The 26,726-nt window shown below is 46.8% G+C and overlaps 1 protein-coding gene and 1 long non-coding RNA gene across 5 annotated transcripts in view; one reads left to right on the top strand and one right to left on the bottom strand.

Annotated features, from left to right (window-relative positions):
- Positions 1-26,726, bottom strand: part of ZNF821 (zinc finger protein 821) — a 420,332-nt gene that overhangs the window by 200,038 nt on the left and 193,568 nt on the right. The gene's annotated exons all lie outside the window — the stretch shown is intronic.
- Positions 5,391-26,509, top strand: LOC138267391 (uncharacterized). Its single transcript, XR_011199790.1, has 3 exons — positions 5,391-5,471; positions 24,754-24,807; positions 25,937-26,509. It is a non-coding gene; the product is annotated as an uncharacterized lncRNA (long non-coding RNA).

Below are 26,726 nucleotides of genomic sequence, written 5' to 3'. Positions count from 1 at the left end.
GGGGTACCAGTTACAAGGGACTTACCTGGATGCCAGGGTGTGCCAATTGTGGAAACAAAAGTACAGGTTAGGGAAAGAACACTGGTGCTGGGGCCTGGTTAGCAGGCCTCAGCACACTTTCAAATCATAACTTGGCATCAGCAAAGGCAAAAAGTCAGGGGGTAACCATGCCAAGGAGGCATTTCCTTACACCCTCGATAAACGGCTCCACGCCCAAACCCCCTGAACCTTCGAAAGGACCTGAAAGGGGTAGCAAAGGAGGCTTGCAGACCCAAGGACTTTGCCGTGGCCCGACTGGAAATAAAGCGGACTCTGCCCTAGAGCGCTTTAATTTTTTCCCCATCAAAGGGCAAATCTAATAAAGTGGTCTGTACATCTGAAGAAAACCCAGAGGACCTCAACCAAGCGTGCCTTCTGGTAGCAACAGATGTACCCATTGCCCTGGCCACCGAGGCCGTAGAGTCCAGACCAGACTGGATTATTTGTTTTGCCGCAGCGTGCGCATCAGATAGGAGTTCACCGAATGGTCTCTGTACGTCCTGCGGCAGGTCAGTAACCATGGCCTTCACGGAGTCCATGAGGGCGTGGACATATCTACCCAGCACACAGGTAGCGTTTGCAGCCTTGAGAGCCATGCTGCAAGGCAAGAAAGTCTTCTTTGCGGATTGCTCCATCTGTTTGGATTCCCTGTCTGATGGAATCACAGGGAAGGAGCCTGGAGCAGACCGTGTAGAGCAAGAGGCCTGAATCACACACTCTCCGGGGTAGGATGTCTTGATAAAAACCCCGGATCACCAGGCGCCACTCTGTATCTCCGTGCTACAGATCTATTCACAGCAGGTGACAACACAGGCTTCCTCCAAAGCTCTAATATGGGCTCTAATATGGGCCCCATATCGTTGAATGGAAGCAAAGGATCCGCAGAATTCGAAGAAGGATGCAGGACCTCCGTTAAAATGTTCGCAGCAGGCAATGGAAGATCTAAAAAGTCTGCCACCTTCCTAATCACTGTGTAAAAAGAAGCCGCCTCCTCTGTGAACTCCCCCGGTGAAGACAAGTCCCATTCCGGGGAAGTGTCAAGCCTACTGGTCGAATCCAGCCCTTGATATTCTCCCAAGGGCTCCACAATCTCCCCCTCCTCCAACAACTGCCTTTGATACTCTTCCTCCTCTAAGAGTCGCAAGGCCTTTCTGCGTGACCTCAGTCTAGCCTCCAACCTCGGCGTCAACACAGAATTGTCCGACGTCGAAGACACCGGCTTCAATACCTGACATGGAACAGGAGAGGAAGGTTGACTTCGGTTTAATCCATCACTGATGAAATCTGCACCATAGACCTGGAAGGCGACATCATGGGAATCACCACAGGGCCTCGAGGCTACGTCATCGGCACCGGTCCGGCACCCTCAGGCGGATAGAATGCCATAAACGGGAGCCCAACGAAAATGCCAACGGACCCGTGGGACCATCCGGTGCACCAGCAGGGGCCATCGCACTGAACATTGAGAACATGGCATTCAAAAATGCCGCCGAATCCACTCCCGGAGCCGGGGAGGCAGGACACCGCTGGTCTCCCTATTGCAGATGTGCTTGCTGAACATTGGACTCATGAGCAGCAGGTGAAAATCGGGGACTGTCCAGAGGTGCCACTACCTCGAAGACTGACGGCGCTGGAGAAGCCTCAGGGCTCTGGGTTGAGGAGTCACCGTTGGACTCACCTCCCACGTTGCACGGCGCCGACAAGATGGAGACCTTGCTCTTGATCGGCTCCAAGCCAAACAACGCAAGAGTCGTGACAGCGCTGTTTCTTATGCTTCTTCGAAGAAGCATGGGAAGAGGACCTACGATGGCTCTTATGACCCTTCTTCGCCTTGGCCAAAAAGAGTTTGGCCTCCCTTTCCTTCAAAGCCTTTGGATCAATGCTCTGGCAAGACACACACTCCTCGACATCACGCTCAGAGCTAAGACACCAAAGACAATCGTCATGAGGGTCAGTGACCGACATGCGACCCCCGCACTCTCGGCGTGGCTTACTTCCTAGGACGAGACATTGTAACTAACAAGTCAGATAGAAACATGATGGAACACCTTCAACAGAAGCGAGAGCTAGGAGAAAACCGTTAGCGTCGAAGGCATGGAAAAAAGGGAACTGATGTCAGCACGCCAGCGAGGACCTCTTATTGGCAGGGTGACGTCAGACAGAGTTGCGTGAAACCGTGCAATTGTGACGTCCTCGTCGACGTACAGAGCTGGGAAGAAGATTTTCCATCGGATGCTGGCGCAAGGGTGAACTCATAAGGTGAGGAATCCACAGGTAGTTTGTATCCATCAGAAAGAGTATATGCCAGCTGGACTTTCAGTTCCTAGTATCTGATGAAGTGGATCTACCCACCCATCTCATAAGCCTAGCATTCACAGCATGTCTTTCTGGCTTGAAACCAGCTTTTACGATGGCACCAGTGGAAGTTGCAGTCTTTAGTGGAACTCAAGCAAGCCCAAGAATTCCAATCCAAGGGTGTTTTATACAAGGCACATTACTTACCAGAGGTCAGTGAATTGCAACAATGTCAAAACAATCTTGAATATCCTGTGGCTGAGCGGAACCACTGGGAGAAAGCTGTTCACCATCTCTCTGGTGTGGTAACAAGCTGAGCTGGTGGAGTCAGGGGCGGGGGCTGAGCCAGAGTAGTTTGAGCTGGACTTACATAATTTCTGCTGAATGACAGTGTCTCTGTTGCCTTTGACACAGTACATTTTATTGATTTATGCATTGCCCCAAAGTCTAAGGACACAGCAAATTAGTGGGCAGAGGAATGATTTATTTTATATCTTACTTTATTTTATATCAAACAATCCAAAGAAGACGTGATTGCTTCAAGATGTTTAAGCCTAAACGTAATAGGTCGTAGTTGATAAAAGTTGATTAGATTTTCATGACTTGTATTAATAAAAGCGCAAAACCCTCCTGACCTCTGCAGCAGGTAGGGAGCCCTCAGCTGGCTGTAGCTTATTTACTGAAGATAACTAGCAAAGCAATGGACTGACATATACGGCAGGGACTTTTGGTAAAAAGGAAGGGCCGGTTCTCATTACTACCTTTTTGGGATACAAACTGCACAGAGCTCAACAGCTGAATGAGAGTGAAGCCCATTCATTCTACTTGCTGATGTGAGTAGGAAAGCTGTCTTCCATGATAGGTGCTGCAATGATGCATTGTGAATGAGCTCAAATGTGGTCCATATACATTTTGAGAGTACCAAATTAGGATCTCAAAGAGGTGAAGGTGCTCTTATCTGAAGAATAACTTTTTCATTAAATATTTAATAACTGGCATCTTAAAGGTGGAAGCTTGGTGATAGTCTTTCTCTATGCTGTTACTGCTGCAAGACAGGCTCTGATTGAAGCAGACTGCCGTTTAGATTTAGTAAGATGCAATAAATATGATAGAATTACATTTTTTGGGGCAGGAGATGGGATTATGGTCATAATGTTGGCCACATAGGCAAAATCTTTTCCATTTGAAAGCATAAGAATCTCCTGTTGGTGGTCTTTTTGCTTCCGTTAGAATGTCCGTCCATGCTTGCCGTACATTTAGATGCCCTGATTATCTGGTTTCAGGGGACATGCTGCCTAATTTAAGAAGGTCAGAGTCGATTTTATTTGCATGGCAGTCTCCTGCATATCTTTAGTGACCTTTGCAGTAGATTTGGTAACCATTATTGTCTGGGCCATTCGGAAGCAGAAAGGATCATTCCTGAGTTGGAAATTCTGAAGTTCAACATAACTGATGGAATCAATGGAACTAGCAGATAAGAGAAATATATGTGACTGGTTTATCAGACCAAATAAAGGAAAGTACTGCACTATTTGTTACACATTTTGTACGTGTCACACACTCTGAGAATGAGTTTCAGTGGTAAGTTATTAACACTGTCAGACCCCTTAGCCTAAGAAGGAAGATACTGAATCCTTGCTGAACAGACTGGAATGCAAAAGGATCTTTAGATGTCAACCAATCGCCAAGGGTCTAAACACAATGGAAGAATGGAATGCAATATTATAACTGTTCACATCATGTAACTTTGCATCCCTTTTAAAGACTGAATACATTGCTTTTTGTGTAATTAATTCCTATACTGTGCAAGCAGAAATTTGCAAATAATCCTTTGGGTACTTTGTGAATAACCCTGTATGCACATCATTTTTATTGTTTATGAAACTTCTTTCAGGTTTTTTTTTACTGTTTTGGGTCCTTTAATGTTTAAGTACATTCCCTCTTCTGGTCATAACTTCTCTTGTATGTTATTATATGTATCTTACTTTACGATCCTTTCATGTTGCCATAATTATGCAATCTATTGTTGGATTGTATAGATACAGCTGTGTAAATATCTTTATGTAGAATACATTCCTGAACTGTTGATACACCTGGGTGAGCCCCATTATGCACAAAATTGTTGAATGTGTTGTGGTTGTACATTTTGTATGTTTTGTTCATGTTTATATTCCTAGTTGTCAAGTATTGGTATTTTGTTGCCCAATTTTCTGTTTTTTTTTTGTTTGGGCAACTTTGGCATGTTATTGTTAAGTTTAGGGAGCCTGGAGTCATCACGCCCTTTCTGTCCACTTTTTAGCTTTTGATTGTGTCACGGTGACAGGAATAGACTAGTTAATCATCTAACTCCTCTACCTACATAGATTCACTGGGAGCATGCGTGCAGTCATGCGCACTGCTCCTCTCAGGCCGCTCCCACTAAGCCTGCTAAGGGTACGGGTGACACTGTGCACATTCCTCTCATTGACTCACCTGGAATCCTTTACGTAACCCAGCCTCTACTTCCAGCTTGAATTCCTACCAACACAGTGTGTGCAATTGCTTCGCCATGCGTTCTCTTGATCTGCTTCTGGGCGTTCCTGCATGACATTTAAATGACTCCTTAGTGACCGTGAATGAACATTAACCAGGGGTAATGGATTCTTCATTTGGTAAGAGTCCGTAATATATTTGGGGTTTTTCCCTTATAAATTCAATTATTTGGAACCTCTGGATTGAGTCTGTCCTTTTTAAATAAAATTGATGTACTTTGAGAAGGAGCCCCCTCTGAACCCGGAGTCCCTTTGATTCTTAATGGGGTAGGATTATTCAAACCCCCTTCCTTTTATTTAATTTCCTTCTTTGATTTCTGAATGATTAGGTCTGGCTTTATTAACATTCCACAGAGTCAACTAAGAAAAGCCCTTGCTGGATTAGAGTATTCCCATGCAGCAACTGGACCAAGTTAGGCTAGTTCTATTTTAATGCCATTCTCTTGACAGGTTTCAAACCAGCCATTTTCATTTCCAATAATTAATTTCTGTGTATATATTTTTAGCTATTTGGTGCTCACTGCCCTGATGATGACCTCTTATTGATCTGAGATCAAAACGCCGTCGGACATGGACGTACGGAGACCCCTCTAATTGGTCCCAAATGTAAGAAACAATGGAAGGATTTAGGAGTCATACGTCTTTCTCTCTGATGCACTTTGTTCTAATTGTCACTTACTACTGTACTCTCTTTCGCATGTGTGAGCACTGGATCTTATGAAAAAACTTCCATTTATTGAAACATTTCTGGAAACAAATCATTGTGTAATCATGGTTATCAATTTGTGTTTTGGCAACTTATCTTTTATTTGTCTGAAACTGATTTATTGGAAATTAATAATTGACTACATATTGTTTGTGTACACATGTGAGACCTGAATATTCATAGGTGAATAACATTGTCCTCTTTAAGAAATATAGAGGTTCGTGATATGAGAATGATACCTCATTGAACTATTGTGTTTCTGACACATGGTTTATCCAAATACACTGACTAGACAACCTGGCTCCAATCTTCTACATGCAAAGCTTTGGAATTCTGTAACATGGCAATTAGCTCTATTTGTGGGAACTCCCATTCTAAAATGACGTTGTTGTCTAGGTCCCATTTGTAGTTTTCTTAATAAAGCCGCTTTTAATACCTACCTGGTGATTCTTTATTCTGGGTACCTGGACTGCTTTTATCGGCAACCTTCTTGCTAGAGGTCATGTCAAAGTCTTCTGTGCTTCCAGAGATAGGTGCCTCAACTTCGTACCTCTATATAAGTTTAGATAGTGTCTCCTAGTGGTTTTGTCTGTTTGCTTGAAGATAATGTACATCATCAGAGACAGTATGGTAGTCAGAACTAGATGGCCGCCTTGAGATCCATGAAATTGTTTTTGATTGGTCTATGCACTCAGGATCTGGAACACCATCCCCAAATTCATAGGACTCCCCCAGCCCTGCTCTGATTTGGGAAAGAGTTAAAGACATACATGTTTGAAGAACACTACATCATGACACAGCAACAGCCTACTCTTCATAACCAGCTAATCCTCCAATTACATGCTGGCTGTGTCTTTGCTTGCCCAGTGTTCCCCTGCCTTTTAGCTAGGTTTGCGCCATTTAAACACTACATACACACATGGTACTTTCTCTCCTCCTCTGTCCAGAGGCTCTGCACTGACAGATTGCCCAGGTCGGCTCCCCAGCTTCCATGGGATGCATCCGTTATTAATGACTGAGTTGGAGTCTTTTACAGAAAGGGAACTCCCTCTAACAGGTTCTTTCTCTTGCACCACCATGATCGAGGTATACTTTACTGCTAGGAAAAGTTGCAGTTTAGCTTCCCAATTGTTATGTTTTTGAGTCCATTTATCTTCTAGACATTGTTACAGTGTTCACATGTGCAACCTTGCAGTGGGATTAATGCATATGTGATAGGCTAGTCACTCCAGCATAGAATAGCCAGCAAGCTGTGGAATTCTGTGATCTTCAATACAAAGTGATACTTCTCCGAGATCGATGGCAGGCTCTCCTGCAAAGGAAACATTTTTTCTTTGTGATGTGTCTAGTTGCTCCAAGATATGACCTAACTATGGAGGTTGCAACATACTTTGAAGACATGTACAATCAGCTGGAACAAAAATGAAATGTGGCAGATAAGACCAGGGAGGTTATTGAACCCTCTGTCATGATTAGTATTGGTGATCTCTGTGTACTGAGATTTAAATACATTTTTATTTTTCTCCAGGCCAACATATCTGCTTTATTTAACATCTGCTGCATTTCTTTAGCTAGTTTACTGCATTTCAGCGTACTGGCCAAAGTGAGCAGAACCTGATAAAGGTAGACCAAGGTTCTTTAGCTGAGCATCTAGTTTCAGCAAGGTAAGAAATAACCAAGAGGAAAGTTTCAGGGTACTGCCAACTGGGGTTCGTCAGTTTATACAAATCAATTGCCAGACTAATAACCTAGTTGCACAGAAGATAGCCTTCGTGAACCAACTATGAATACTGGCAGGTCATCAGAGAATTTCTGAACGCTCCCAGTAAAATCAAAGTAATAGCGGTCGCACTAGGTGTTTTCAGTGCATAGTCTTTCTAGTTACATCTATTCTTTTGCTCTTCACGACTGGAGGAGCTAATGTTAATGGACCTAAAGTATGCCTTCTCTGTACTGCCAAAACAATAAGAGTCACATTTTGGATCTGACCTCAAAAACACAAGATCATACTGTGTTGACTTGTATTTCTTTATTAAACAGGAAATTAGTGCTATAAGAGGCAATAGGAAGCTCCTAGTTGAAGGGTTTTAATGACAGACACTGTGGAGTTTCTAAGGGAATATTTTGTTCCATGGCACCTTATACAAAGACATCATGGACTCAGGAGATGTCATCTGCAGGTGAAACACTTCGGTAAGATCCTGTTACGGATGGAAGCCAGTGCTTAATTTGTAAAGAAACAAGTGCCAGGGCCCTGGGTATTGCTCAGGCAGCCACTGCAGCTTTCACTACCAGCTGGAGCTGCTATCCCTGCCACATGGCAGTATAAATCCACTCATTAAACATTGCACTCCTATAAATGTAAAGTTTGGACAATTCCAGGCCACCCCCAGCAGTAAGAATGGTCTGGATGAGCAAGAATTATTTTTTAAATGTTTATTTAATTGTTAAACTGATGTGCTGCACCTCAAAAACAGACAGTGCCATTGTGTGGTGGACTGTTCTACTTAAGTGCCAGTGTAAGGAATTATGTGCCGGTGTCACGCACTGGCAAGCACAGGCACAAATTATGCACTGATGTGGGCATAAAATATATGAATGTATCACAGTCATTCAAGTGGAAAGATCTTGTGGGCAATTGTGAAATACATCTTTTGCATCTATGTTTTAATGACGGCTGATGCATATCTTAATCCCTTGAAAGGAGAGAAGAATCCTTCACTGGATTTTTTTAGTGTTAGAGAATACCTAGGCCTGGATGGTCACTTCCTTACAGGAGTCATAAAGTATGTTTAGAAACTAGCACAGGCTTCAGTAGTTAAGGAGAATGTGGAAGCAAAAAGTGCTGCAAAGGCACCTGTTCAGGATCCTTAGGTGGTACTCGAACTGAAGAGGACGTAATGATTCTAGAGACTGATCTAGACTGATCAGTGATGGAGAAACTCTCAGCCTTTTCCCAGGAATATACTCAGGGTAAATAGCTTAATATCGAAAATGTTAATTTCTGTGATACTGAAAGGTGTTCTTACCCTAAATAGTGTGCCAATAAGTTGTGTTACTGAAGCAAGTGAAATGACAGAACGTATGGTGTTCACATCAACCACAAATGGTTCGTTGTCAAGCATGTTGGCAATGTCCACTTTGCTGATGTCAAAATCTTCAACACTGAGCTAAATGCAGATGATCGGTAGGCAATTGGCAATGTTTTTTTCCTCCTTCTTTGACTTCCTCTTCTTGGAATTCCCTCTATGGAATATAGCAATGGAAGGAACAGCCAGAGAGGAGGCACCACCTTTGTGGCCTTGTCACTCTCCTTTTTCCCTTTTCCCAAAGTCTCCCCGATTCCTTCACAGCCTGTTGCCTTCTCTTCCCTTTAATGTCAGTTAAGACATTTTAGAAAAACATTCACAGAGTGAGAAGCTGGGGGGGAGGGGGCAAATCATGCATATTTGAGAGGGTCTACTGCAGGAGGGGCACTTCACGAGATGTGAAGGCCTTATGACAGAAAAATATTGGAGAACAAAATGAAAAACACAGCTTTTAAGGCTTCTTAAGAATGAACAACGATACATGACGGCAAGTTCTGAGAGAAAATCATCAGAACAAGTGGTGAAAAAACACCTAGTGTTTCAGTATCCCACTCACAAGCCAGAAAAAAGAACTGTAAACAACTGGCAACAGACAGTGGTAGGCATCATGGGATATAGAAACCATTGTACTCTTGAAGGGACAGACTGTATATCTCTTTTAATAATAAACCCTTTCAGGCTGTATGTTTTCCTCATTCTTTGAACATGTCAGGCAGCATTTAAAGTTATAAGTACTGAAAAGTAGTTCTGGCAAAGGTGCTTTTTCTCAAGCACAGTCTACAATTTTTATTGCACATGTCCAGCACTTTACTCTCTCTCAGATATGTTTGCATATAAAGGGGCATATTTATACTCCGTTTGCGCCGAATGTGCGTCAAGCAGATGCTTGGAACAGCATAGAAGCTGCCATTTTATCTATAACTGTGTTATGCATTGCTGTGTAAGTCAACTGTGTAATACAGCCCTTGGGTTAATGTGTCACCTTCCATAACACAGGACAAACACAGTTTTCCATTTCAACTGTCTTGTTCCTCCTCTGACCAGTCTCAGTCAGACCAATGAGTATTTACTTTGTGAAATGTCTGGATCCTGATTGACCCTGCATCCTGTTAGCCTGACTGGCTCCTGTCTGTGTGTTACCCTAAAGGTTCCTTGTGGCTACATTTGTATCATAGTTGCTTTCCCAACCCTCACATTCCTCCTGGGGTATTTTTTCAGGTGGGTCTACAATGCATACTCAAATACATTGTATTGCGCAGTCTGTTTATTTATCGTACCATTGTTGGGAACTTGTCTCCAAATATCCAAATCATGGCCTATCTCTTGTCTGGGTCTCATGTATGCATGAGTGACAAATTGTGACAGTGTACCATGGCCGTATGCAGGGATTGGGTTTGGTGCCTCCAGCAGAACCAGCAACGTCAAATAATGTGCATGAAATGTCCACACATGTTAGGACCCCGACAGTCCACACGCTGATTCACATTGCTCACAACATATTGATGGGCTGTGCGTGGTGAATAGCTGCAAGAATAATCAGCACAGAGGCTATGATGTTCCCAGATGCAGTGGGAATTTTAGAGGCCAACCTGTGTACAAATGTTGTGATGACATCTGCCAGTACAAGAATCCTGAGATATTATCTTACTCGGCACACCAAGGTTGCCCTGTTGACAGTCTCATAACACGTCTGCAGTGACAGGGTAGGACCATCCCCATGTGGGTTCTCAATTCCTCATTGATCTCCGAAGGATACTTAGTAGATACAGGAATAGCCACCACAGACTCATGACTAGACCTGGACGTAACTGTGACAACATAGACTCCTAAAAATATACAGACATTGGCCCACACACATGAACCAGACACCTCTGTGCATTTGATCACTGGAAATATGTGGCCACGTGCTGCTTGGTCTGCTGGTCCTCCACTGCCACAGGAGAGTTGTGGCTTAGTTATATGACCTCAACTGTGGCGTGACATAACAAATGTGGTTTATCTTTGGCTCTCTGTGTCACAAACACGGTACCCACTTAGGCCCTCATTCTGACCTTGGCGGTCTTTTCGCAAGACCGCCGAGTTACCGCCGCGGTGAAGACCGCCGACCGCGGCGGTATGCCGCTGTGCGCATTCTGACCGCTGGGAGCGTTCCGCCGGAAAACCGCCAGCAGCCACACTGGCGGTCGGCGGGAAAGTGGAGACTGGTCAACCTCCACCGCCACGCCAGCAGAACACCGCCCACAGAATTACGACCCACATTTCTGTGTGGCGGTCTTCTGTTGGCGGTCACCTCCCCATGGCTCCCGTCGCCTCCCGGAGGACCAACGCACAAGGTAAGTTGACCGTCCGTGAGGGGAGGGGGTGGGGGGGTGTTGTGTGATGTGGGCGTGCATGGGGGTGTGCGTGTGAGTGTGTAGAGGGGGTGTGTGAGTGCGTGTATGCGGGCGGGGGGTGCTGCTGTGTCTATGGGTAATGTGTGCTGTTCGGCAGGTGCGCATGTCTGCATGTATGTGTGCGGGTATGTGTCCCCGTTGTGTATGTGTGTGTAGGGGGTGTGTATATGTGCATGTTGGGGGTGTGTGCATGTCGGGGTGCATGTATGTGCATGTCGGGGTGGGGGTGGGGAGGGGGTTCGTACCACCTCTGGGGGGTGGCAGGGGGGTGGAGGGTGTGGGGGGAGGACTCGGGTGGGTAGTGGGGGGTGGGGGAGACCCCTATCAGTGCCAGGGAAGGAATTCCCTGGCCCCGATAGTGCTTACCGCCATGGTTCGCACGGCGGTTCCCGCCCGCAAGAAACCGCGGCGGTAGGCAGGGTCATAATACCCTTGGCGGTCTTGGGACGACCGCCGGGCCGGAGTGCGCAAACTCCAGCCCCGCGGTCATGACCGCCGTGGCGGTCGGAGTGGAGAAGTGGCGGTCGGTCGCGGCGGGGACCGCCGCGGTCAGAATGCCATTTTTAATACCGCCGGTCTGTTCGCGGTCCGACCGCCGTCTCTCCGCCGACCGCCAGGGTCAGAATGAGGGCCTTAGTATGTACACGTGCCTGACTCATGGTGGGTTCACCAACAAGTGCCTAGGAAGTAGTATCCAACATTCCAGGACATGTGAGGCCCAAGTTTTGGAACAATGACATGAACAACCGTCCGCTATCTATCCAGTGCATGCTTTGTCATTTGTGGTGTTTATGTTACCCAAAAACTAGAAAGTGCACACAGCAGTTGTTGCTACATGTATGACTAACACATGTCCTCTCTCATTTCCACATTGACTTGCATCTGGGTGTTGGACACGTTGACTCCACATGCATACAAGCATATTTGCTATAATGCATCTTGTGATGGCCACACAGTGGGTCAACAACAATATTAGTAGCCAAACCACACACATTGACCCATAGGCATTGAGTAATTGTACCTATGTGCGTCACCTTGCTATCCTCTCCTGACGCCAAACATGCCCAATTTGTGTAATACATATATGTAGCCTACACGTTTGGCCATCTATTGCGTCAGTCAAGAGTGAAAATCCTGTACATCAAGTAGCGGATCATGGTCCGCAGTAGTAGGATGTGTCACATGTGCCCATACACCGTCATGCCCAAAGTGGGTGCAATCAGCCTATCTCAGTATTGTCACAACTGTAATGTATCATTAAAATTGTAAAATGACCCAAACCCAGTAAATACAAGACTTTTTGCCGCATACGCGCAAAAAATGACACATAATGCCCTGAAACAACCATTGGCCCTGAGCGGTATTTTCCACACTGTACAGCTGGAAATTGGTTAAGTTTGAAACAATTTTGAAACATATGGATGCGGGTCAAATCTACTCCTGTGCGTCAATAAAAAATGACGCGCAGACTACAAGCGTCATAATATTTTGACGCATGACAATAAAAACGCACCCTATTTTAGGCAAGAACTGATGTAATAGGATATCCTGTTTACAGAATAGGTACAGTGGGTGTGCTTTCACTTTCACTTTGCAGTCTGTGATATTTCCTGACTGTGTGGCTGTGTGTAGGAAGTTGGCTCTGTATGCACTATTTCAAAGTGAGGAATAGTATGCACAGAGTCCAAGGGTTCCCCTTAGAGGTAAGATAGTGGCAAAAAGAGATAATACTAATGCTCTATTTTGTGGTAGTGTGGTCGAGCAGTAGGCTTATCCAAGGAGTAGTGTTAAGCATTTGTTGTACATACACAAGGCAATAAATGAGGTACACACACTCAGAGACAAATCCAGCCAATAGGTTTTTATATAGAAAAATATCTTTTCTTAGTTTATTTTAAGAACCACAGGTTCAAATTCTACATGTAATATCTCATTCGAAAGGTATTGCAGGTAAGTACTTTAGGAACTTCAAATCATCAAAATTGCATGTATACTTTTCAAGTTATTGACAAATAGCTGTTTTAAAAGTGGACACTTAGTGCAATTTTCACAGTTCCTGGGGGAGGTAAGTTTTTGTTAGTTTTACCAGGTAAGTAGGACACTTACAGGGTTCAGTTCTTGGTCCAAGGTAGCCCACCGTTGGGGGTTCAGAGCAACCCCAAAGTCACCACACCAGCAGCTCAGGGCCGGTCAGGTGCAGAGTTCAAAGTGGTGCCCAAAACACATAGGATAGAATGGAGAGAAGGGGGTGCCCCGGTTCCGGTCTGCTTGCAGGTAAGTACCCGCGTCTTCGGAGGGCAGACCAGGGGGGTTTTGTAGGGCACCGGGGGGGACACAAGCCCACACAGAAATTTCACCCTCAGCGGCGCGGGGGCGGCCGGGTGCAGTGTAGAAACAAGCGTCGGGTTCGCAATGTTAGTCTATGAGAGATCTCGGGATCTCTTCAGCGCTGCAGGCAGGCAAGGGGGGGATTCCTCGGGGAAACCTCCACTTGGGCAAGGGAGAGGGACTCCTGGGGGTCACTTCTCCAGTGAATGTCCGGTCCTTCAGGTCCTGGGGGCTGCGGGTGCAGGGTCTCTCCCAGGCGTCGGGACTTTAGGTTCAAAGAGTCGCGGTCAGGGGAAGCCTCGGGATTCCCTCTGCAGGCGGCGCTGTGGGGGCTCAGGGGGGACAGGTTTTGGTACTCACAGTATCAGAGTAGTCCTGGGGTCCCTCCTGAGGTGTTGGATCGCCACCAGCCGAGTCGGGGTCGCCGGGTGCAGTGTGGCAAGTCTCACGCTTCTTGCGGGGAGCTTGCAGGGTTCTTTAAAGCTGCTGGAAACAAAGTTGCAGCTTTTCTTGGAGCAGGTCCGCTGTCCTCGGGAGTTTCTTGTCTTTTCGAAGCAGGGGCAGTCCTCAGAGGAAGTCGAGGTCGCTGGTCCCTTTGGAAGGCGTCGCTGGAGCAGGATCTTTGGAAGGCAGGAGACAGGCCGGTGAGTTTCTGGAGCCAAGGCAGTTGTCGTCTTCTGGTCTTCCGCTGCAGGGGTTTTCAGCTGGGCAGTCCTTCTTCTTGTAGTTGCAGGAATCTAATTTTCTAGGGTTCAGGGTAGCCCTTAAATACTAAATTTAAGGGCGTGTTTAGGTCTGGGGGGTTAGTAGCCAATGGCTACTAGCCCTGAGGGTGGGTACACCCTCTTTGTGCCTCCTCCCAAGGGGAGGGGGTCACAATCCTAACCCTATTGGGGGAATCCTCCATCTGCAAGATGGAGGATTTCTAAAAGTCAGAGTCACCTCAGCTCAGGACACCTTAGGGGCTGTCCTGACTGGCCAGTGACTCCTCCTTGTTTTTCTCATTATTTTCTCCGGCCTTGCCGCCAAAAGTGGGGCCTGGCCGGAGGGGGCGGGCAACTCCACTAGCTGGAGTGTCCTGCTGGGTTGGCACAAAGGAGGTGAGCCTTTGAGGCTCACCGCCAGGTGTGACAATTCCTGCCTGGGAGAGGTGTTAGCATCTCCACCCAGTGCAGGCTTTGTTACTGGCCTCAGAGTGACAAAGGCACTCTCCCCATGGGGCCAGCAACATGTCTCGGTTTGTGGCAGGCTGCTAAAACTAGTCAGCCTACACAGATAGTCGGTTAAGTTTCAGGGGGCACCTCTAAGGTGCCCTTTGTGGTGTATTTTACAATAAAATGCACACTGGCATTAGTGTGCATTTATTGTGCTGAGAAGTTTGATACCAAACTTCCCAGTTTTCAGTGTAGCCATTATGGTGCTGTGGAGTTCGTGTTTGACAAACTCCCAGACCATATACTCTTATGGCTACCCTGCACTTACAATGTCTAAGGTTTTGTTTAGACACTGTAGGGGTACCATGCTCATGCACTGGTACCCTCACCTATGGTATAGTGCACCCTGCCTTAGGGCTGTAAGGCCTGCTAGAGGGGTGTCTTACCTATACTGCATAGGCAGTGAGAGGCTGGCATGGCACCCTGAGGGGAGTGCCATGTCGACTTACTCGGTTTGTCCTCACTAGCACACACAAGCTGGCAAGCAGTGTGTCTGTGCTGAGTGAGAGGTCTCCAGGGTGGCATAAGACATGCTGCAGCCCTTAGAGACCTTCCTTGGCATCAGGGCCCTTGGTACTAGAAGTACCAGTTACAAGGGACTTATCTGGATGCCAGGGTCTGCCAATTGTGGATACAAAAGTACAGGTTAGGGAAAGAACACTGGTGCTGGGGCCTGGTTAGCAGGCCTCAGCACACTTTCAATTGTAAACATAGCATCAGCAAAGGCAAAAAGTCAGGGGGCAACCATGCCAAGGAGGCATTTCCTTACACAACCCCCCCCCAAACGAAAGAGGATGAGACTAACCTTTCCCAAGAGAGTCTTCATTTTCTAAGTGGAAGAACCTGGAAAGGCCATCTGCATTGGCATGGGCAGTCCCAGGTCGGTGTTCCACTATAAAGTCCATTCCCTGTAGGGAGATGGACCACCTCAACAGTTTAGGATTTTCACCTTTCATTTGCATCAGCCATTTGAGAGGTCTGTGGTCAGTTTGAACTAGGAAGTGAGTCCCAAAGAGGTATGGTCTCAGCTTCTTCAGGGACCAAACCACAGCAAAGGCCTCCCTCTCAATGGCACTCCAACGCTGCTCCCTGGGGAGTAACCTCCTGCTAATGAAAGCAACAGGCTGGTCAAGGCCATCATCATTTGTTTGGGACAAAACTGCCCCTATCCCATGTTCAGAGGCATCAGTCTGCACAATGAACTGCTTAGAATAATCTGGAGCTTTTAGAACTGGTGCTGAGCACATTGCCTGTTTCAGGGTGTCAAAGGCCTGTTGGCATTCCACAGTCCAGTTCACTTTCTTGGGCATTTTCTTGGAGGTGAGTTCAGTGAGGGCTGTCACAATGGATCCATATCCCTTCACAAACCTCCTGTAATACCCAGTCAAGCCAAGGAATGCCCTGACTTGAGTCTGGGTTTTTGGAGCTACCCAGTCCAGAATAGTCTGGATCTTGGGTTGGAGTGGCTGAACTTGGCCTCCACCTACAAGGTGGCCCAAGTAAACCACAGTTCCCTGCCCTATCTGGCATTTGGATGCCTTGATAGAGAGGCCTGCAGATTGCAGAGCCTTCAAAACCTTCTTCAGGTGGACCAGGTGATCCTGCCAGGTGGAGCTAAAGACAGCAATATCATCAAGATAAGCTGTGCTAAAGGACTCCAAGCCAGCAAGGACTTGATTCACCAACCTTTGGAAGGTGGCAGGGGCATTCTTTAAACCAAAGGGCATAACAGTAAACTGATAATGCCCATCAGGTGTGGAGAATGCTGTCTTTTCTTTTGCTCCAGGTGCCATTTTTATTTGCCAGTACCCTGCTGTCAAGTCAAAGGTACTTAGAAATTTGGCAGCACCTAATTTATCAATGAGCTCATCAGCTCTTGGAATTGGATGGGCATCTGTCTTGGTGACAGAATTGAGCCCTCTGTAGTCCACACAAAACCTCATCTCTTTCTTTCCATCTTTGGTGTGAGGTTTGGGGACTAAGACCACTGGGCTAGCCCAGGGGCTGTCAGAGCGCTCAATTACTCCCAATTCCAGCATCTTGTGGACTTCCACCTTGATGCTTTCCTTAACATGGTCAGATTGTCTAAAGATTTTGTTCTTGACAGGCATGCTGTCTCCTGTGTCCACATCATGGGTACACAGGTGTGTCTGACCAGGGGTTAAGGAGAAGAGTTCAGGAAACTGTTGTAGGACTCTCCTACAATCAGCTTGCTGTTGGCCAGAGAGGGTGTCTGAGTAGATCACTCCATCTACTGTGCCATCTTTTGGGTCTGATGACAGAAGATCAGGGAGAGGTTCACTCTCTGCCTCCTGATCCTCATCTGTTACCATCAACAGATTGACATCAGCCCTGTCGTGGAAGAGCTTAAGGCGGTTCACATGGATCACCCTCTTGGGGCTCCTGCTTGTGCCCAGGTCCACCAGGTAGGTGACCTGACTCTTCCTTTCTAGTACTGGGTAAGGGCCACTCCATTTGTCCTGGAGTGCCCTGGGAGCCACAGGCTCCAGAACCCAGACTTTCTGCCCTGGTTGGAACTCAACCAGTGCAGCCTTTTGGTCATACCAAAACTTCTGGAGCTGTTGGCTGGCCTCAAGGTTTTTGGTTGCCTTTTCCATGTACTCTGCCATTCTAGAGCGAAGGCCAAGTACATAGTCCACTATGTCCTGTTTAGGCTCATGGAGAGGTCTCTCCCAGCCTTCTTTAACAAGGGCAAGTGGTCCCCTTACAGGATGACCAAACAGAAGTTCAAAGGGTGAGAATCCTACTCCCTTCTGTGGTACCTCTCTGTAAGCGAAAAGCAGGCATGGCAAGAGGACATCCCATCTCCTTTTGAGTTTTTCTGGGAGCCCCATGATCATGCCTTTTAATGTCTTGTTGAATCTCTCAACCAAGCCATTAGTTTGTGGATGGTATGGTGTAGTGAATTTATAAGTCACTCCACACTCATTCCACATGTGCTTTAGGTATGCTGACATGAAGTTGGTACCTCTGTCAGACACCACCTCCTTAGGGAAACCCACTCTGGTAAAGATACCAATGAGGGCCTTGGCTACTGCAGGGGCAGTAGTCGACCTAAGGGGAATAGCTTCAGGATACCTGGTAGCATGATCCACTACTACCAGGATATACATATTTCCTGAGGCTGTGGGAGGTTCTAGTGGACCAACTATGTCCACACCCACTCTTTCAAAGGGAACCCCCACCACTGGAAGTGGAATGAGGGGGGCCTTTGGATGCCCACCTGTCTTACCACTGGCTTGACAGGTGGGGCAGGAGAGGCAAAACTCCTTAACCATGTTGGACATATTGGGCCAGTAGAAGTGGTTGACTAACCTCTCCCACGTCTTGGTTTGTCCCAAATGTCCAGCAAGGGGAATGTCATGGGCCAATGTTAGGATAAACTCTCTGAACAGCTGAGGCACTACCACTCTCCTAGTGGCACCAGGTTTGGGGTCTCTGGCCTCAGTGTACAGGAGTCCATCTTCCCAATAGACCCTATGGGTTCCAGTTTTCTTGCCCTTGGACTCTTCAGCAGCTTGCTGCCTAAGGCCTTCAAGAGAGGGACAGGTTTCTTGTCCCTTACACAGCTCCTCCCTTGAGGGTCCCCCTGGGCCTAAGAGCTCAACCTGATAAGGTTCAAGCTCCAAAGGCTCAGTTCCCTCAGAGGGCAGAACTTCTTCCTGAGAAGAGAGGTTCCCTTTCTTTTGCTGTGTTGCAGTTGGTTTCCCAACTGACTTTCCTGTTCTCTTGGTAGGCTGGGCCATTTTTCCAGACTCCAGCTCTACTTGTTCACCCTGTGCCTTGCATTGTGCTCTTGTTTTCACACACACCAGTTCAGGGATACCCAGCATTGCTGCATGGGTTTTTAATTCTACCTCAGCCCATGCTGAGGACTCCAGGTCATTTCCAAGCAGACAGTCCACTGGGATATTTGAGGAGACCACCACCTGTTTCAGGCCATTGACCCCTCCCCATTCTAAAGTAACCATTGCCATGGGATGTACTTTTCTCTGATTGTCAGCGTTGGTGACTGTGTAAGTTTTTCCAGTCAGGTATTGGCCAGGGGAAACCAGTTTCTCTGTCACCATGGTGACACTGGCACCTGTATCCCTCAGGCCCTCTATTCTAGTCCCATTAATTAAGAGTTGCTGTCTGTATTTTTGCATGTTAGGCGGCCAGACAGCTAGTGTGGCTAAATCCACCCCACCCTCAGAAACTAGAATAGCTTCAGTGTGGACCCTGATTTGCTCTGGGCACACTGTTGATCCCACTTGGAGACTAGCCATACCAGTGTTACCTGGATGGGAGTTTGGAGTGGAACCTTTCTTGGGACAGGCCTTGTCTCCAGTTTGGTGTCCATGCTGTTTACAGCTATGACACCAGGCCTTTTTGGGATCAAAGTTTTTACCCTTGTACCCATTGTTTTGTGAAGAGGCTCTGGGCCCACCCTCCTGTGCAGGTTTTTGGGGGCCTGTAGAAGACTCTTTACTATTTTTAGTTTTGGTTGTCTCATCACCCTTCCCCTGGGGAGTCTGTGACCCCTTTCTTTTGGTCACCCCCTGTTGAAGTCTTGGACACCCTTGTCTTGACCCAATGGTCCGCCTTCTTTCCCAATTCTTGGGGAGAAATTGGTCCTAGGTCTACCAGATGCTGATGCAGTTTATCATTGAAACAATTACTTAACAGGTGTTCTTTCACAAATAAATTGTACAGCCCATCATAATTACTTACACCACTGCCTTGAATCCAACCATCTAGTGTTTTCACTGAGTAGTCTACAAAGTCAACCCAGGTCTGGCTCGAGGATTTTTGAGCCCCCCTGAATCTAATCCTATACTCCTCAGTGGAGAATCCAAAGCCCTCAATCAGGGTACCCTTCATGAGGTCATAAGATTCTGCATCTTGTCCAGAGAGTGTGAGGAGTCTATCCCTACACTTTCCTGTGAACATTTCCCAAAGGAGAGCACCCCAGTGAGATCTGTTCACTTTTCTGGTTACACAAGCCCTCTCAAAAGCTGTGAACCATTTGGTGATGTCATCACCATCTTCATATTTAGTTACAATCCCTTTAGGGATTTTCAACATGTCAGGAGAATCTCTGACCCTATTTATGTTGCTGCCACCATTGATGGGTCCTAGGCCCATCTCTTGTCTTTCCCTCTCTATGGCTAGGATCTGTCTTTCCAAAGCCAATCTTTTGGCCATCCTGGCTAACTGGATGTCCTCTTCACTGGGGCTATCCTCAGTGATTTCAGAGGTGTTGGTCTCTCCTGTGAGGGAACCAGCATCTCTGACTATTATTTTTGGAGTCAGGGTTTGAGGGACCCTGTTCTCCCTAGATAGGACTGGTAGGGGGGAATTGTCCTCCAAGTCACTATCCTCTTCCTCTGAGTTGCCACCCTCAGAGGGGTTGGCCTTTTCAAACTCTGCCAAAAGCTCCTGGAGCTGTATTTTGGTAGGTTTGGGGCCCATTGTTATTTTCTTTATTTTACAGAGTGACCTTAGCTCCCTCATCTTAAGATGGAGGTAAGGTGTGGTGTCGAGTTCCACCACAGTCACATCTGTGCTAGACATTTTGCTTCTAAAAGTTGGAATACTTTTTAAGAATCTACAACTGGTTCTAGAATCTAATTCAAACTTTTACAAACTTTTAAACTCTAAAAGAAATGCTAAACAGGATCTAACACAAGGCCCTAGCAGGTCTTTTAAGAATTTAGAAAACTTTTCAAATTGCAAAAATCAATTTCTAATGACAATTTTGGAATTTGTCGTGTGATCAGGTATTGGCTGAGTAGTCCAGCAAATGCAAAGTCTTGTACCCCACCGCTGATCCACCAATGTAGGAAGTTGGCTCTGTATGCACTATTTCAAAGTGAGGAATAGTATGCACAGAGTCCAAGGGTTCCCCTTAGAGGTAAGATAGTGGCAAAAAGAGATAATACTAATGCTCTATTTTGTGGTAGTGTGGTCGAGCAGTAGGCTTATCCAAGGAGTAGTGTTAAGCATTTGTTGTACATACACAAGGCAATAAATGAGGTACACACACTCAGAGACAAATCCAGCCAATAGGTTTTTATATAGAAAAATATCTTTTCTTAGTTTATTTTAAGAACCACAGGTTCAAATTCTACATGTAATATCTCATTCGAAAGGTATTGCAGGTAAGTACTTTAGGAACTTCAAATCATCAAAATTGCATGTATACTTTTCAAGTTATTGACAAATAGCTGTTTTAAAAGTGGACACTTAGTGCAATTTTCACAGTTCCTGGGGGAGGTAAGTTTTTGTTAGTTTTACCAGGTAAGTAGGACACTTACAGGGTTCAGTTCTTGGTCCAAGGTAGCCCACCGTTGGGGGTTCAGAGCAACCCCAAAGTCACCACACCAGCAGCTCAGGGCCGGTCAGGTGCAGAGTTCAAAGTGGTGCCCAAAACACATAGGATAGAATGGAGAGAAGGGGGTGCCCCGGTTCCGGTCTGCTTGCAGGTAAGTACCCGCGTCTTCGGAGGGCAGACCAGGGGGGTTTTGTAGGGCACCGGGGGGGACACAAGCCCACACAGAAATTTCACCCTCAGCGGCGCGGGGGCGGCCGGGTGCAGTGTAGAAACAAGCGTCGGGTTCGCAATGTTAGTCTATGAGAGATCTCGGGATCTCTTCAGCGCTGCAGGCAGGCAAGGGGGGGATTCCTCGGGGAAACCTCCACTTGGGCAAGGGAGAGGGACTCCTGGGGGTCACTTCTCCAGTGAATGTCCGGTCCTTCAGGTCCTGGGGGCTGCGGGTGCAGGGTCTCTCCCAGGCGTCGGGACTTTAGGTTCAAAGAGTCGCGGTCAGGGGAAGCCTCGGGATTCCCTCTGCAGGCGGCGCTGTGGGGGCTCAGGGGGGACAGGTTTTGGTACTCACAGTATCAGAGTAGTCCTGGGGTCCCTCCTGAGGTGTTGGATCGCCACCAGCCGAGTCGGGGTCGCCGGGTGCAGTGTGGCAAGTCTCACGCTTCTTGCGGGGAGCTTGCAGGGTTCTTTAAAGCTGCTGGAAACAAAGTTGCAGCTTTTCTTGGAGCAGGTCCGCTGTCCTCGGGAGTTTCTTGTCTTTTCGAAGCAGGGGCAGTCCTCAGAGGAAGTCGAGGTCGCTGGTCCCTTTGGAAGGCGTCGCTGGAGCAGGATCTTTGGAAGGCAGGAGACAGGCCGGTGAGTTTCTGGAGCCAAGGCAGTTGTCGTCTTCTGGTCTTCCGCTGCAGGGGTTTTCAGCTGGGCAGTCCTTCTTCTTGTAGTTGCAGGAATCTAATTTTCTAGGGTTCAGGGTAGCCCTTAAATACTAAATTTAAGGGCGTGTTTAGGTCTGGGGGGTTAGTAGCCAATGGCTACTAGCCCTGAGGGTGGGTACACCCTCTTTGTGCCTCCTCCCAAGGGGAGGGGGTCACAATCCTAACCCTATTGGGGGAATCCTCCATCTGCAAGATGGAGGATTTCTAAAAGTCAGAGTCACCTCAGCTCAGGACACCTTAGGGGCTGTCCTGACTGGCCAGTGACTCCTCCTTGTTTTTCTCATTATTTTCTCCGGCCTTGCCGCCAAAAGTGGGGCCTGGCCGGAGGGGGCGGGCAACTCCACTAGCTGGAGTGTCCTGCTGGGTTGGCACAAAGGAGGTGAGCCTTTGAGGCTCACCGCCAGGTGTGACAATTCCTGCCTGGGAGAGGTGTTAGCATCTCCACCCAGTGCAGGCTTTGTTACTGGCCTCAGAGTGACAAAGGCACTCTCCCCATGGGGCCAGCAACATGTCTCGGTTTGTGGCAGGCTGCTAAAACTAGTCAGCCTACACAGATAGTCGGTTAAGTTTCAGGGGGCACCTCTAAGGTGCCCTTTGTGGTGTATTTTACAATAAAATGCACACTGGCATTAGTGTGCATTTATTGTGCTGAGAAGTTTGATACCAAACTTCCCAGTTTTCAGTGTAGCCATTATGGTGCTGTGGAGTTCGTGTTTGACAAACTCCCAGACCATATACTCTTATGGCTACCCTGCACTTACAATGTCTAAGGTTTTGTTTAGACACTGTAGGGGTACCATGCTCATGCACTGGTACCCTCACCTATGGTATAGTGCACCCTGCCTTAGGGCTGTAAGGCCTGCTAGAGGGGTGTCTTACCTATACTGCATAGGCAGTGAGAGGCTGGCATGGCACCCTGAGGGGAGTGCCATGTCGACTTACTCGGTTTGTCCTCACTAGCACACACAAGCTGGCAAGCAGTGTGTCTGTGCTGAGTGAGAGGTCTCCAGGGTGGCATAAGACATGCTGCAGCCCTTAGAGACCTTCCTTGGCATCAGGGCCCTTGGTACTAGAAGTACCAGTTACAAGGGACTTATCTGGATGCCAGGGTCTGCCAATTGTGGATACAAAAGTACAGGTTAGGGAAAGAACACTGGTGCTGGGGCCTGGTTAGCAGGCCTCAGCACACTTTCAATTGTAAACATAGCATCAGCAAAGGCAAAAAGTCAGGGGGCAACCATGCCAAGGAGGCATTTCCTTACACTGTGTCTCGATTTGTCTCTGTGCATTTAGTGATTTTGTCTCCAGTGTGGTCTTTTAATTGTCTTTTTGTGTATAAAACCTGTCTGTGGTATCCTGTCTGAGTGTTTTTGTAGTAATTTGTGTCGTCAACAATTATCTTTGTTGTGTTGGGAGTCTGTTGTGGGTAGTGGTAGTTTGGGTATAGTTGGGCTGTGTTTGCACCTTTTTTAATTTTTCCTGTCCTACTTTCCCCCTATTCTCCTTTGTTCCCCTTTATCCCCGTATTTCTTTTTTGTACCATTATGTTGGGTACGCCTCGTCTTGGCAGGAAGGGAGAGGAGGAGCTGGGTGGGTTCATTTGGATGGTGTGCCATTTCCTACCCCTGATGATTGAGGCAGGTGGTTGTGTGATCCAAAGGTATCGCACTGAGGCACGGAGGCTCCGGTGGGCAAAGGTGTTGCATCATCTGCAGAGGGTATACAACACACCACGAAACGACCACCAGCTGAAGCACTGCTGGGCTGACCTTGTATCCAGGTAGCAAGATCTGCTGGGCCACCTGGGGATTGTGATTGGTGGCCCTGTTGGTGATTACAAAGCATGTTAATGTGCACATTTAAATGCTCTGTAGTGACATTTGCTGATTTTCACAATATCTGCCAGCAATGTTGTAGAGCATGTAGAATGCTAGTAAAACATACAGGGCCATATTTCTATTTTGTTAGCACCGCAATTGCGAGCTGTTTGGAAGCAAGAGCTCCACAAACTTACTAAATACATTTGGACATTTGTATTTAGTAAGTTTGCGCCGCCTTTGTGTCAAACAGCAACACAAATCTGGTGCAAAATATGTATCGATACAGGCCACAGTTGCCTGTGAGGTATTGAAATTTCCGACACATTACCGTCATTTGTTGACGAAACAGCTAGACTAACTTTATAAACACAACAGGAGCCTGAAAATCAGTGCAGGCTTCATGTCAATTGATGATAGCAATGTGGCGCAAACATGTGTTTCATGTGTGTTCGTCGGTGAGTGTGTCAGGAAACTGATCATGGGATACATGTCTGATCTGGATTTGGACACATACGTAACAAGTTCTAGCTGCGCTCAGCTAACATCTTAGACTGATATTTGGAGTTTGTAGTGCCACATTTAAATTAGGGATGGCAGGCAAAAGGTATGCACATGGGTTCATATCTCTATGGTTGGTGCAACTCATCATAGCTGTGCCACATCAAATGAAGAAACTGATACAAATTGAGGGCTAACAACTGTCCCTGGCCCTCTGTACATTGTACCTGTGTGTCTGAAATTGGTCATAGTCACAATGGCTGGTTGACTGGTAATGCAGTCCTCACGGAAAGTGGCTTTGGATGAGACGAATACACTCCATGATTTTATCTGCGCACTAATGAAGGAGCATGTTTGCCACCACATGATAGTTAGGGCCACTTCATGTGTGCAGATATGTGTGTATCACTCACTGGAGTCCCTGGGTCTGTACATGTTTGCCGTGGTATGTAGGATGCAGTATCATCATGTTTGAGAGGCTTTACTTTCTGATTTATTCTTACACATAGTATTTGTCATTTGAATTGTTGTACAGTGCACAGACATTGAGCACATTTCTCCCTTCCATGCCTTACAGGTGGACCGGCACCCTACACTCGATTGGCTCGATTTGAGGACCCAGATATCTCCAGTAAGTGTTTCTGTTATATGTTGTGTTTGCTGGTGATGTGTGATGGACTCATATAATTGTATCACCATCTTTGAGTTGGCCAATCCTTATCCTATTGTCTTATTTAGGTATTCTAGGTCAGTCCTGTAGGCAAGGCAATGTGAATAGGGATGAGTCATGTGGATAAAACTTGATTCAGAAAAAGTAGGAGTGGACCATATTAGTGAATTAGTCAGCCAGTCAGACCCGAATTCTCCAAGAATAGGGATGCCAAAGTCTTACCCACAGACTTCTGCTTCCCTATTCACTAATGAACATGTTGAACTGTATGTTAAACTTCCTAGCAGCATGTACCTCCACATGTAGTGCTACGAGTATGTGGCACTTGAGTACAATGGCCTAGGTGTGCATGCAAATCATGGCCAGAGGTGTTCTTGCATCTCTGTTTGTTGTAAGTCATGGCTTACTGGCAGTAAATGATGTGGACAAAGGTCTGCATTTCCAAGCATAAGTTTTGATGGGATTGTCCAAGGGTTGGCTGTCTACTATTTGGAGATCCTCCTTACCTATGGTGTGTGTGCTGGGCCAAACCCATGTCCAGCTTTCCTACGCTTCCTGGGTGTTCTTGTTGTTAGAAATTATTAGTTGATTGTCCACCCCCCCTCCAGACACAGGCGTAGGGTTGTGAATAGTGTACCTAGGACTGATGATACATGTTTGGTACACAAACATGTAAATCAGTAAATCACTTGCCTGAACCTAGTTTACCCGCTCATGATTAGCACATGCTTGCTATACTGGCAAGTCCATTTACAACTCGCAGATCTTGTGGCCCTAGATTGCCATCCAGTACAATGACATTTGTTGCACTGGCAGTGGTGGAGGATATGCAGCATGATTTTTAGCTGACAACTGTGAGAACTATGATGCCAAAATCATGCCAGTTGTTACCCATCTTGTAGGGTTTGGATGTGCTATGTATGATAGGACCTTTGTAGGCTGGCTTGCCATGTACTTCCTCAGGGACAATCAATGATCTGTATGATGATATGTGCTGTTACAAGTACATTAGATGTATTGTCTGATTTACTTCTTGTGCCATTTCACACAATGCAGTACCTAATGTTTGATTTTCTATTTGTCTTAACAGCTGCAAATATGACTCCCATCCAGGTTAGGGAGTTTCAACAGCGGGCAATGCGATACTGCCACATACTTGATGTCGAGTCTGGTTACCGCAACGTGGCCCAGAGATATCGGGGGCCCTTCTGTGTCTACCAGAGCCACCACCAGCAGAACCACCACTACCACCCAAGTGGCACCAACAGCAGCTGGGACCTTTGCGGGACCATCAACTGCAACTGCTCCAGGACCAGTCACAGTACCACCTGCAGGGCAGCCTACAGCCATTGCTACAACACGGGCCGATACGTCCTTGGCTGGCACCCAGACCACCACTGCTGCAGCCATTGACCTTGCTGCTTTTGCTCAGATGCAAAGGAACTTGGACTGTGTCCTACGTAAGATGACTAGACAGCAGCAGGAGGTGGCACAGGTCAACCGGCGGGTTCGTTCCATCAAGAAGACCCTGAGGAGGGAGGGCCAAGGGGGTTGGGGGTTGGTGTTTAGATTGTTTCGTTAAATGTGATAAGTAAGTTTAGCTTAGGTTAGTTAGGGACATTTGTGGGTAATGAGTAGTTAGAGTAGATTAGGTAAGGTGTTTCCCCTAGTTTTCACTTCTGTTTTTACTGTTTAATAAATATCTAGGTAACCCTTTACAGTATGTTTTCAAATGCTTGTAGATCAGGGCCTTGGCATGAGTGAACAGTGTATCTTTTGTATTAGAATTTGTGTCCTATGCTGCAACCATATCCCAACTGAGCTGTTACATTGGCAGCTACCCCAAAGCTACTTAGCTAAGATTCGGCCATTCATTGCAA

The sequence above is a fragment of the Pleurodeles waltl genome, chromosome 12 (genome assembly GCF_031143425.1).
Source record: "Pleurodeles waltl isolate 20211129_DDA chromosome 12, aPleWal1.hap1.20221129, whole genome shotgun sequence".
Classification (NCBI taxonomy): Eukaryota; Metazoa; Chordata; class Amphibia; order Caudata; family Salamandridae; genus Pleurodeles; species Pleurodeles waltl.
The sequence above is the reverse complement of the archived record's forward strand: the minus strand, read 5'-3'. Positions and strand labels throughout refer to the sequence as shown.